Raw genomic sequence first — 13,472 nt, 5'->3', positions numbered from 1 at the left:
AAGAAAGAAGGGGTAGAGAGAAGGAAGAAACTGCAGGTCGGGTTCCTAGATACTGCCTCTCCCCAGGAACGATGCCTGTAGAAGGTTGAGCCTCTATAAGGTGGGAGGAGGGAAGGACTCCCAGGTCCCGGGTGCTCACGGACCCTCCACATGCCCGACTCCAACTCCAGCCCACCTACTTTGGGTTTGAACTCATCCCCAAACACCATCTGTTTCTCCCTGGAAAGTACTACTCTTGGCAAATCCCAGGGCCTCCATGACAGCCCCACTGTCCTGTGACTTTGGCTTTTCCTCCAGCTGGCACAGACAGCCCCAGACACTCGCCCCAAGGATGCAACCACCCCTTCTTATTCATAGCACATACTCACTTGTTGGCCACACGACCCAGTTTCTGCCTCTGGGACATGAGCGGCGGGGTATGGAAATCACAATGACTTTAAGAGAGCAAATAGCAAAAACCCGCCAGTCCTGTCACCGAAGGATGTTAAGTTCCATATTAAATTTATCTCCTTACTAATCTTCATATCAGTATCATTAACATAAAGTTGTAATTTTTTTCTGTTAAAAAATAGGCACTTGCATGCTGCACCTTTGTTGATCATAAAATGTTCTGGATTTTAGTGCACTTGGACTCTGCTCTGACCCAGTCTCCGGTGGAGGTTTATGCAGAATTGCCTGTTGTCTGTTCTCCAAGTCATACTTGGAAGCAAGCACCACCTGGGTGCTGATGCTTCACTATTTCTCTGAATAGCGGGAAAACCTTCCAGCCTTTAGATAGCAAGCAGAGAAAGCCCTGGGAAAAGCCACCCAGGACCTCTGGGGACAATACCACCCTGTGGGGATCAGCTCGAGTTTCAGCAGTAGCCAGCCTGGCAGTGCCACTTCTGAGATGTACGGTCTGGGGCAGGTTACTTACTCTCTTCCTGCATCAGTTTTCCCGTCTGTAAGATGGAGATATCATAGTGCTTACGTGGACACTGTCGAGGCTGAGGGCAGAAGGCTGCAGTGCAGGGAATCAGAGAGGAGCAGGACAGTGCTGGGAACCTGGTCCAGCCAGGCGGCTCTGAAAGTCTGTCCTGGGTCCAACTGTGAGGTATCAGAGGCTGGGCAGAGGCAGGTGCCCTCCACAAAATCTGAGGAACCACCTAGAAGGTCCGGGTTTTCCTTTCCGGCTTCTCTGCCGGCCCTGGTTGGTCCTGCTCTGGAGTTGCCCCCTGCTCTCATTCCCTGTTGGGCTCAGACACGAGGCCCCTGGCAGCATGGCAGCATCTGTCTTTCTGATGGCTTGGGGCAGGGAGCTTGCAGCCAGGTAGCTGGGAGGAAGGCAAGAAGACGTCCTATGGAGAAGGTCCCGGCAGTAAATCAGGGGCCCGGAAGTCTCTCAGGCGAATATGGATTCCTTATGGCTCTCCTAATGGAAAGGCTGGTTTCAGTCTGAATTCAGGTCCTACGAGAAGCCATGAGCAGTGACAGGCTATCTGATATGTGTTCCAGCCACAGGCCAAAGATCAAGCTTTGCCGAACCAGAGTGAAGAAAACAACGACCGTGAAACATCTTCTTTGCGGGCGCATGGGCTGCAATGGGCTGTCCACAAGGTCATCCTGGAAAGCCAAGGACAGCGCAGACACCTCCTGGCTCCTGCTGTAATGGACGGAAGCAATGGTGCAGATAATCTAGCCAAATGGCGGGTAATCCAAAAGCCATTTCTATTTGGCCTTGGGAGAAGTTCCTGTGCTCATTCTGAGTGTGGGTGGACGGGAGCCTCCCTGCCAGATGGGTGTGCACACAGAGACCTGGGCACTGCCTCACATCCAGGCTGCTCTCCAGGGCAGGTGGTGGCCCTGGCCAGCAGCAGCTGGGGTGGTGGGCATGGCAGGGAGCAGGTGAGGAAGAAGGGGTTCAGGAGGTGCTTCTCCAGTTGGCCCCCTTTCCTGGCCATTCTCATCCTTTTCAGCTCTGCCCAGAAGTGTAACCCCTGTGGGGAGCGTGGCCTGGGCACCTTTGCTCTCTAGCTTCCATGCTGGTTTGAGCCACAGGAGATGGGAGCAAAGGAAGAGAAGCCAGGGCATCTCGCCCCACCTCCCTCCCTCTTCTGGCAAGACTCTCTAGGTGCCCCTGTTGCCCTCCACCCGTCCCTGGCTCGTTTTCAGTGGGCATTGGAACATCATTCTTCCCCATACCCCTTTGGTCTGGGTGTGGTAAGAGAGCCGCGCCACTCATAGGTCCCCTAACCTGCCCACACCTTCACCAGATCTTTTCCACTGAGGCATCTGAGGCAAGCTCTAGTTCCTGTCCACAACCTGATGGGGGTGGTACAGGGTAGGACTGCAGGTGGGGCTAGGGAAGTGGGACTCTTTAACCCGACAGGGACCTAGGGACCCTGCTTGGAGGGCAGCCCCTTACTAGCTAGATCTTCCTGAAGCCCAGGGTCCCTCTTTGTTCCATACTGAGTTCCATACAGGTGGGGTCAGGTACCTCCACCTGCAGCTCCATCCAATGTTGGAGGCTGACTCACCTCCTCCTTTGAGTCACCAAAGAGGAGGCAGCCCTCCAGTATGCTTGGCTTCCCTTGAAAATGGTGGTGTCAAGTTTGAAAAGGAGGAATTTTCACAACATCCTCAAAAATTTTCTTTTTCAGGAGCCTCCTCCTCCTCCCATCCTAACCTCTCAAGACTGGAATTGGGAATTTATCAACTGGCCCCTTGGTCCATCCATGATCCCGACACTGATCCTGTTTCTAGATTCATGACTCACATTCTTCCTCCCTGGTCTGTCCGGCTTTCTGTTGGTCAAGGTCATGGCTGCTTCGGTTTTGCTTCTATCATAGTCTATTTGATCTTGTAATTCTGGTGATAAATGATCCTGTTGTTTCTGATAGTTGTTAAATCTGGTTACTTTCTAGTTTCTTACTCCTCCTGGGTCACCACCATCTATACACCAAAGACATCGGTATCATCCTGTCTTCTCCTCCACGGCCCAAATCAAGTCATTCCCAAGTCCTGCTATGTCTCCCACCCCTGCTCCCGACACTGGTGTAGGTCACCGTTACTTTGCCGCTAGATGACTACCCCCTTCCTAGAATCCCTCTCTTCACACCATCCTCCCCACCAAGCCATGCTTCACCCTATGGTCTTTGAAAAATATGAATCAGACCATGTCGATGCTTGAAAATCCCGTCAGTGGCCTCCGTGACACTGGGCATTAGAGATACATCCTGAGCGCGGTGTGTGTACCGTGAGGCTCTGGGCCTGCCTTGTCCTGGCTGCACCTCCAACCTGGACTCCTTCATCATTGTGCTCTCTGCCTGTGCTCCAGAGTTCCCCCATCCCTTTATCTGTCCATTCCCATGCATCCTTCAGATCTCAAACATGGCTTCTGCAGAGAACTGAGAACTCCTCTAGACCAGGTCAAGGGCCCCAGGTCAGTGGGGAAACCCAGACCCTCCACCAGAGCAGCTGTCAACAGTTTGTAATGTGACATGCATTTACACTCCACTCTGGACGGTGAGCGCCAAACCCAGAGCTCTCCCTGGTTTTGCCTGCACCAACCCTCCACCACCTTCTCAGTCGTCCTGTGTGAATGGTGTTTTCCATTAAAAACATACCTCAGAGACATTTCATGGCAAATTGACCACATGCTTCTATTCCCTCTCCTTCTAGAAGTCCTCCACCAACGGGAGTTTTCAGAAGTGTAGACCCACCAGGACTAAGAAAACCAAGCAGGAGACCACAGCGAAAGGAGCTGAGTGAGTCTGGAAATGTCAAACGCAGACAGAGAAATCGTAGTTTGTGCAGAAAAGAACAGCCATATCCCAGGAGCCATCAGGAAGGTAACCAGGAGATACCCAGAGCCCAGGGAAACTGAGACCTAGTAACACAGCAGGGGGAAGTCAAAGCTGGGCTGAAATGGAAAGTCGCCTAAAATTCTGTGGGTAGAGTAGTTAAGCCCTCACACCTCCTCGCCCTGTGGAGACAAGCACCATTTCTCTACCCTTACACCCCCAGAAAGAAAGCAGAGGCTTATTCTCCAAAGAAAAATGAACCTGGGTGCTGCAGTCCGGCTGGGCAAAATAACCAGGAGGTGACAAGCAACTTGAAGGTTGAAGTGGGAACTGCTTTATTATGGAACAGCAGAGGTATATATACTTGATTACACACAGCTTGACTCAATTAGCATCATCCAGTTACGGCAAGCAGCCAATAAGGAATCTCCACCATCTTAATGGCTCGGTGGTGTTGCCTCACAAACCACTCCTCCTGGCAAACTGTCAGGCGCCATCTTGACTTGATTTGCGGTCCCCAACATCTCCCCCTTTTTGTTTTATTAAACAACAAGTATGTGGTTTAGGGACCATGCCTGTTTTAGGTTGTCCAATACTACATATGGTCCTTACCCGTCATTGGATGGTCTGACCTCAAATCGTCAGCCTCCTGGCTTAGGTTGGTACCATTGCAATTGGATATTACCCGTCTTTGACTACCGGCCCAACACACTTAGCCATACTTGTAGATAACGACCATAGTGGTTTTTACACAAACACCATAAACAACCTGTCACAAGCAGAAGGAGGAGGATAGCTGTGATGATGGTAGCTGTAATTCCTTCTTCCTGTAACTTGCATATGAGTTTGAAGGTATTCCCACAAGTAAGCCTCAAGGTTTTTTACATTTGAAATAGACCTTAATGGTGCTCATTATTCATTAGCCTCCAGGTGTGGGAGAACCATTGTCACAGATGTAAGGATAGCTAAACTGGAGTTCTAGATATCAGCTGTTATGGATTTGAGATAAAATAGCATTCTGAACATTTGTATCCACAGGAATAGTGAGGAGTCCCATGGCAGCACCTGAAGCAAACAGGGAAAAACTGACGACTCATTAGTTATTGGCATTGGAAATGGCCAAACTTCAGGGGTGCCGGGCGCGTCCTCCACCACCGGCTGCAGCATCCTGCTCCCCGGGCAGCCCCTTCCCCGGGTGGGGAAGGGCCGGTGGCCACCACCGCCACCGGCTGGAAAGTCCCTGCTGCACTGCAACCGGCTTGCGCACGTGGCAACCGCCGTGCAGCGCCACTTTACGCACCCTCCAGTGACAAAAAGTGGTTAGTAGCAGCCTTTTGTTGTAACTCCTTCCCTGATAGTCCTTTCTCTTCTGAACTTTCTTCCTCTTTCTGACTAGAGTTCCTGGGCTTTTATCAACGTATGCCCTAACTGTTCTTGGTTTTACTGGGGTGCCTCCTTCCTTTAGCAATGTACTTAACACCCCTTCGGTTTGATTTTTACTAACTTCTGATCCGTAACAAAGACAACACAACCCACTAAGATAAAACGAAACAAAAACACTGTATCAGTCTTCTCCATTTTCTTGAAATGGCCATTCATCCTCTCGCCCTGTTTCCTCAGGGGTGAGCAACTTTCCTCCTATCCTATCTATTTCTAGGGACAGGCAGCTTTCCTCCCATCCTATCTATTTCTAGGGACGGGCTGCTTACCTTGTCACTTACCCCCGAGTGTCCCAGAGTTCCCCTGTACGGGCCACCATTTGCTGCAGTCCGGCTGGGCAAAATAACCAGGAGGTGACAAGCAACTTGAAGGTTGAAGTGGGAACTGCTTTATTACGGAACAACAGCAGAGGTATATATACCTAACTGATTACACACAGCTTGACCCAATTAGCATCATCCAGATACAGCAGTCAGCCAATAAGGAATCCCCACCATCTTAATGGCTCGGTGGTGTTGCCTCACAAACCACTCCTCCTGGCAAACTGCCAGGCGCCATCTTGACTTGATTTGCGGTCCCCAACACCTGGGATTCTCCACAGGTGAGAAGCTGAGGCAAGGAAATGAAAGGGCCTGCAGCTGAATGCAGTAGTCAAGCAGGACGGTCGCAGCTGGGGAGAAGAGCCCTCGTGCACCGGCCAGAAGGCGCTGAGGGCTGAGAGCTGGCCAGAGCTCACGGAGTGGACTCAGCATAGGGGGCATTATCTTCTCTGACTTCTCTAACTCCATCCATTTATCTGCAAATGCCTCTTACCAAGAGCAAAGTTTCCTGTGGGAGCTCAGTCCCATCCTGGGTCAGAAAAAGAGGCAACTATAAAGGAGGACCTGAGAGCTTCTAGGGAAATTGGAATTTGGACTCTATATTATAAATACCTTGCTAGGATAACACTATTGGGGAAATGTAAGAGAAGGTCTCTGTACTTAGAAGAGCCACATGGATGTGTTTAGGATGGAAGCCTGATGATGTCTGCACCTGTCAAAAGTTCAACAAATAAATTATGTAATGCAAATGTGTGTGAATATGTGCATAGATAGGTAAATAGACAAAATGGCCCTAAGAGAGAAGAAAACAGAGGAAGCCAATGTACCAAAATGTTTAAATAATGAATCCAATGTGTATTCAGGTGTTCGTTGGTTTTTTATTTAGTTTTTTAAAATTAATTTTTAAATTTATATATGACAGTGGAATGCATTATCATTCTTATTACACAAATAGAGCACAATTTTTCATATCTCTGGTTGTACACAAAGTATATTCACACCATTCATGTCTTTATACATGTACTTTGGATAATAATGTGCATCATGTTCCACCATCATTTATAACCCCCTGCCCCCTCCCTTTCCCTCCACCCCTCTGCCCTGTCTATAGTTCCTCTATTCCTCCCATGCTCCCCTTCCCTACCCCACTATGAATCAACCTGCTTATATCAGACAAAACATTAGGCATTTGTTTTTTGGGGATTGGCTAACTTCACTTAGCATTATCTTCTCTAACTCCATCCATTTACCTGAAAATGCCATAATTTTATTCTCTTTTATTGCTGAGTAATATTCCATTGTGTTTATATGCCACATTTTTTTATTCATTCATCTATTGAAGGGCATCTAGGTTGGTTCCACAGCTTAGCTACTGTGAATTGTGCCGCTATAACCATTGATGTAGCTGTGTCCCTGTAGTATGCTATTTTTAAGTCCTTTGGGTATAGACCAAGGAGAGGGATAGCTGGGTCAAATGGTAGTCCATTCCAAATTTTCCATGGAATCTCTATACTGCTTTCCATATTGGCTGCATACATTTGCAGCCCCACTAGCAGTGCATGAGTGTACATTTTTCCCCCACATCCTTGCCCACACTTATTGTTGTTTGTCTTCATAATAGCTGCCATTCTGACTGGGGTGAAATGAAAGATTAGTTTTAATTTGCATTTCTCTAATCGCTAGCGATGATGAACATTTTTTCATATATTTGTTGATTGATTGTATATCCTCTTCTGAGAAGTGTCTGTTCAGGTCCTTGGCCCATATATTGAGTGGGTTATTTGTTTTTTTGGTGCTTAGCTTTTTGAGTTCTTTATTTACCCTAGAGATTAGTGCTCTATCTGATGTGTGAGGGGTAAAGATTTGCTCCCAAGATGTAGGCTCTCTATTCACCTCACAGATTGTTTCTTTTGCTGAGAAGAAACTTTTTAGTTTGAGTCCATCCCATTTATTGATTCTTGATTTTAATTCCTGCACCAAAGGAATCTTATTAAGGAAGTTGGGGCCTAATCCCACATGATGGAGATTAGGGCCTACTTTTTCTTCTATTGACTCAGGGTCTCTGGTTTTATTCCCAGATCCTTGATCCACTTTGAGTTGAGTTTTGTGCATGGTGAGAGATAGAGGTTTAATTTCATTTTGTTGCATATGGATTTCCAGTTTTCCCAGCACCATTTGTTGAAGAGGCTATCTTTTCTCCAATGCATGTTTTTGGTGACTTTGTCTAATATAAAATAGTTATAATCATGTGGGTTTGTCTCTGCATCTTTTGTTCTGTACCATTGGTCTACCAGTCTGTTTTGGTGCCAATGCCATGCTGTTTTTGTTACAATTGCTCTGTAGTATAGTTTAAGTTCTGATATAGTGATGCCATCTGCTTCACTCTTCTTGATAAGGACTGCTTTAGCTATTCTGGGTCTCTTCTTTTTCCAGATGTGCCACAGTCTGGCTGGGCACAATTCACGAGCCACTTGTCAAGCAGAAATGAACTTTATTTTTAGAACACACATGCCGCACCACAGGAGCTCTTCAGGAATTCCCTCAGAGCCCAACTGCCACCACCAGCTTCTGGTGAGCCTCTCAACCCCCTCACTCCTCCCGCTCTTGAGGCCCATTGGCTGGTTCACATGGGTGGAGCCAAAAGAGTCCCCCAATGAGCAGCTCCGTGGTCTGAAAGGGTGGGGAAACAGCCCAGTGAGCATCACCACAGAGGAGCCAATTGCTGGGGCCGCGGTGAGCCAATCAGCTGGAAGTTTGCTGGGGCCGCTTTGGCTGTGGCTCTCAACACAGATGAATTTATGATTGCTTTTTCTATTTCTATGAGGAATGTCATTGGGATTTTTGTCAGAATTGCATTAAATGTATATAGTGCTTTGTCTGTGTGTGTGTGTGTGTGTGTGTAGGTTTGAAATTTTGCAAAATAAAACAGAAAAAAAAATAAAAAGTAACATAAAATTTCTCGACAGCAAAACTGAGAGCTTAAGACCAAGGACAAGGTTGTTTTATAGCATACTAAAGAAAACTGATCTTCAGCCCAGAATTCGAATCCCAGCTATGCCATCTACCAAAATAGTGAAGCAGAACAAATACATGTATATATATTTTGTTTGTTTTTGTGGTGCTAGGGATTGAACCCAGTACTTTGTGCATGCTGAGCAAATGCTCTACCACTGAGCTACATCCCCAGCCCCAGAACAAATATATTTTTAACACATCTGAAATCTCAAAATATTGATCTCCTGTGTACTTTCCTTATGAAGGTATTAAGAGATGTACTTTGAACTACAAAGTTGGGATGCAGGAAACAACATCAAAGAAGAGAAGTCTTGGAACACTGGAAAACGGGAGCCACAAGATGGCAATAACACAACTCATACATGCTGGTGGGACTGCAAATCGGTGCAACCACTCTGGAAAGCAGTGTGGAGGTTCCTCAGAAACTAGGGGTAGAACTACCATTTGACCCAGCTATCCCACTCCCCAGTTTATACCTAAAAGATTTTAAATCAGCATACTACAGTGATGCAGCCATGTCAATGTTTCCAGCAGCTCAATTCACAATAGCTAAGCTATGGAACCAACCCTAGGTGCTCTTCAACAGATGAACAGATAAAGAAAATGTGGTGTATATACACAATGAAATATTTCTCAGCTACAAAGCAGAATGAAATGATGGCATTTGCCAGTAAATGGATGGAGCTGGAGACTATCATGCTAAGTGAAATAAGCCATCCCCCAAAATCAAGGTTGAATGTTTTCTCTGACATGCAGAAGCTAATCCAAAATAAGGTGGGGGAATAACAAAGGAATAGGAGAAAGATCATAGAGAATAGATAAAGGGGAATGAGGGAAGGAGGAAGAGTATGAAGTGAATCTGACCCAACCTTCCTGTGTCCACATGTGAATGCCCCACAGTGAATCTCCACATTGTACACATCCACAAGATACTCATTTAAAAATAACTATAAATCAATAGAAAGATCAGTAGAGTAGAGGGAAGAGAACTGGGAGGGAGAAGGGGAGGGGAAGAGGACATACTGGGGACTGAATTAGAACAAGTTATGTTCCATGCTCCTATAATATGTCAAAATGAATTCTACTGACATATATAACTAAAAAGAACCAATTTTAAAAAGATAGCCAAAGGGAACATCCATACCAGAGCTGAAGAATACTTGGCTTCTGGAAAAAAAAGAAGGAAAAGAGAACAAAAGAAGATAAAATTAAAAAAAAAAAAAAAAGAACTCTGGGTTCTAATCAAAAAGAACTTGTTTTGGTGAACATGCAGCAAGGTATCGAGGAAAGGGTACTGATGAGACACAGAAACTACAGCAAATGTAAACTGACACCATTGTTAACTCCAGAAAAAAAAAGTGACAGTATTCAAAAACAGAGACCTGAGTCTAAAACACATTTGGCTTCACAGCTAACCATAGTTATCTACATCTGTGTAGGTATAATAAAGATAATGCTGATTATTAACAAAAGTGGGGTGTGGTGAGGAATGTGTAGGCAAAGGGGTAGGGAGTTGATTGCAGTTAGAATGTCTTCTGCTCATTTACCATGCCTGGAAGTCAAGAGATAAGGTGAAAAACTGGTGAACCAAGAAAGTGTTGCTGGGCATGGTGGTACATGCCTGTGACCCCAGGGACTCAGGAGGCTGGGGCAGAAGGATCACAAGTTCAAGGCCAGCCTGGACAACTTATCAAGGCCCTAACAAACTTAGTGAGATCTTATCTCAAAAAATAAAAAGGCCTGGGAATGTGCCTCAATAGTAAAGTGCTCCAGGTTCAATCCCTAAAACCAAAAATGATCTGCCCTAAAGAATAGAACAGGTCTTCAGCAGTTACCTGTGTACCCATGCTTACAGCAGCTTTTTCACAGTAGAATAGGCAGAAAAAATCAAACAAACAAATATTCATTCCTGGATGAATGGTTAAACAAAATGTGGTATATCTACACAGTGGAATATTATTCAGCCTTAAAAAAGAATAACCTTCTGATACATGCTATAGCATTAATGACCCTTGAGAACATTTGCTAAGTGTAATTAGTCAGTCACAAAAGGACAAATGGTGTATGATTTCACTTCTATAAGGTCCCTAATTTAGTCAAATTTATAGAGACAGAAGGTGAAATGGTGGCTCCCAGGCACTGGGAGGAGGGGATGGTGAGTGTTTACTGGGGACAGTGTTTCAGTTTGGGAAGGTGAAAAAGGTTTAGAAATGGGTAATAGTGAAGGTTGCACAACACTTTGCACGTATTAAATAAGACACTTAAAACAGTGAAGATGGTTTTTAAAAATAGCTGTATTGGGTTAACTCTTAAAGTTGTGGTAGGAACCATCCAGAAGCAGAGCAGTCGCTAATACACACACAGTGCTGGGAGACTAAGGACGCCGCAAGACACCGAGGGTTTTCATTAGGATCCTTTCAGTGCTACTTTACTTTTTAAAGTGCCGCAGTAACATTTATACAGTGCTTACTGTGTGCCGGGCGTGCTTTAAAGTGGTAGCGCATGTGCCCGCGGATCCCACTGCTGCTGGAAGCAGGTGCCGCTAAGGGCCCACAGGTTGCAGAAAAGGAAATGGAAAGACTCTGAAGTAGAAGGGCTCCACCCAGGCAGGCTGCCCCAGAGTCCTCCCTGCCCGACATTGTCCCTTTTCCCTGCCTCTCTTGTATCTATATGACGGGGATGGAAGGAAAAAACTAATCGCAAAAATATGCTGCAGTGAAAATCCTTATAGGCATATTTTATGTGCTTGTGTGAGGATATCTGACTCCCAGGAGCAAAATAACTCCCACTTTTATAAAAAGACCAAAATGTGACATTGGATTCATCATATAGGCATAAAAACTATTAGAATAATGCCAATACTGACATTATACTCACTGAATTATGGAATTGAAGCACAGAGACAAATGACTTTTCTACGTATTCATAATTTTCATCAGGTCCCCGGTTCCTCTAGTCCCTCTAATTTGTCCCCTCACCTCCCTGTACAGTAATCATCAGGATGGCACCTGTGAATAAAACATAAGAAAAAATGAGCGCTGCAGGCTAAATCCTGCTCCGTTAGAAGGAGAGGGACATAATTTTGCATTTGGAAAACATGTTGAAATATTATTTTTTTACAGTGAAAATAGTTACATCACAATTTTAAATTACATTTCCATTTGAAATGGAGTCGATTTGCACCACCTACTGGAATATACAGCTCTATATAGTCACAGGTTTAGAATTGCGAAACCACTTTTAAGAATTCAGAATTACATTTCCAGTTATCTGTAAGAGATCAGCCCCTTTGACATGTTAGAAAGGCCAGACAGTGATTCACTTCAGGGACCATTTTCTAAAACAAACTCTCTTTAGAAGCCAAATTTAATCGTCTAGCTGAATTAACGAATTGTACAACTGCTTATAAAAATAAAATGATTAAGCCAAATACATCAACCAAAGAGATAAAAATGTAAATTAGAAGCAAAACTGAAATCAATACACATTATCAGTTGCTAAATCACTATTAAAAAACGGGATTCAGGCAGACAACTGGAAAATGACAGGAAACATAGGCAAACGGGATGATAAACAGAACATAACTCAACATTAATTAAAAAAGAACTCGCCCAATGAAAATTTGATAGAGTTTATATCAAAAGCAATAATCATTGTCACAGCTTAATTACAGCCTGAACATCAAGATACAAAGTATTCATATTTAGGCTCTTTGACATTTTAAAGGAAGTCACAACAAAAATCCTCATTTTTCACGACAAACTACTCCAAGCAATAAATTTCTGACTATAGAGTGGCAACATTTATTATTGTATAATTGACAGAGATTTGTAAAAAAATTACATCTACAGCATCTACTATTCTAGATGAAATTGCTTTAGAATAGAAGCCTAAATATATTACATTTTAATTTCTTGAAACCTATTACACCATTTCACTTATTTTATGGGTATTTTGTCTGAAAATTGATTTTATTTTTATATGTCAACTAAATTAGATGTCAACTAAATTAACTGAAGCATAAAATATGCTGGCAAGATATATTTACAAACCCACATGGCAAAATGGTGTGTGAGGAGCAGGAATCTGATTTCGACTCCCAGGCGAGAAAAGATCTTGGCCGCTGGGACCTCGCCAGCCCAGACCCTCTTGGCTCTTGCAGGCGATTCGGGAAGGACAAGGACAGTTCTAGGTGTTCCCTTCTCATCTCAGTTCAGCGCTCACGGGATTTCCTTTTCCAAGTTCTCACTGGCCTTGGAAAGCTTGGGTGGGCCATTTCCACCGTGGACAGGAGGTCAGCAGGCAGCTTTGCCCTGGTCTCCCCCTCCAGCTGCGTGAAGGAGACTCCCGCGCCTGTCCACCCGTGACCCCACCCTTTCTACAGTGCAGCCCCTATATCCTCCCGCCTCCTGCTGCCCTCTTAGATGCCCCACAGGGAACCACCACCTCATCCCCCCTCAGCGTCCCCAGCTCTTCCACCTGTTCAGCCAGCCAGGTATCCCCGCTCCCTACTTGCCCCTTCATTCTTGACCCAGCAAAGTCCTGGCTTTCTAAATCTCCAGGACGCCAGCTGCCTCTCCATCTCCACCATACCCCACTGGGCCAGAGAGCAAGCATGTCCCCCAGACGGCTGGTCATCCGTCTAGGTTGGCCTCATTTGCCCTGCCCAGGGTGGCCCCTTGCTGAGAGGCCTTCACTGCAGATGAGCTTGATTAAGTGCCTTTCTTGGTCTGGTGTCCCTGCCTGCACAGCCCCTCTCCCACCTTGGTTGGGCCTGCTTCTGCCCTCCCTCCCTGGGTCTTTCTGTACCTCACCAGTGTGTTCCCTGCTGCGTGAGGACAGGGCCCTGGGCTCTCCTCTCTGCCATTCTCTTCTTGCCCTTTTTTGCACAGCCATTGACTGGGCCAACTCACAC

The sequence above is a fragment of the Marmota flaviventris genome, chromosome 4 (genome assembly GCF_047511675.1).
Source record: "Marmota flaviventris isolate mMarFla1 chromosome 4, mMarFla1.hap1, whole genome shotgun sequence".
NCBI classification, from domain to species: domain Eukaryota; kingdom Metazoa; phylum Chordata; class Mammalia; order Rodentia; family Sciuridae; genus Marmota; species Marmota flaviventris.
This window is presented reverse-complemented; position numbering follows the sequence as displayed.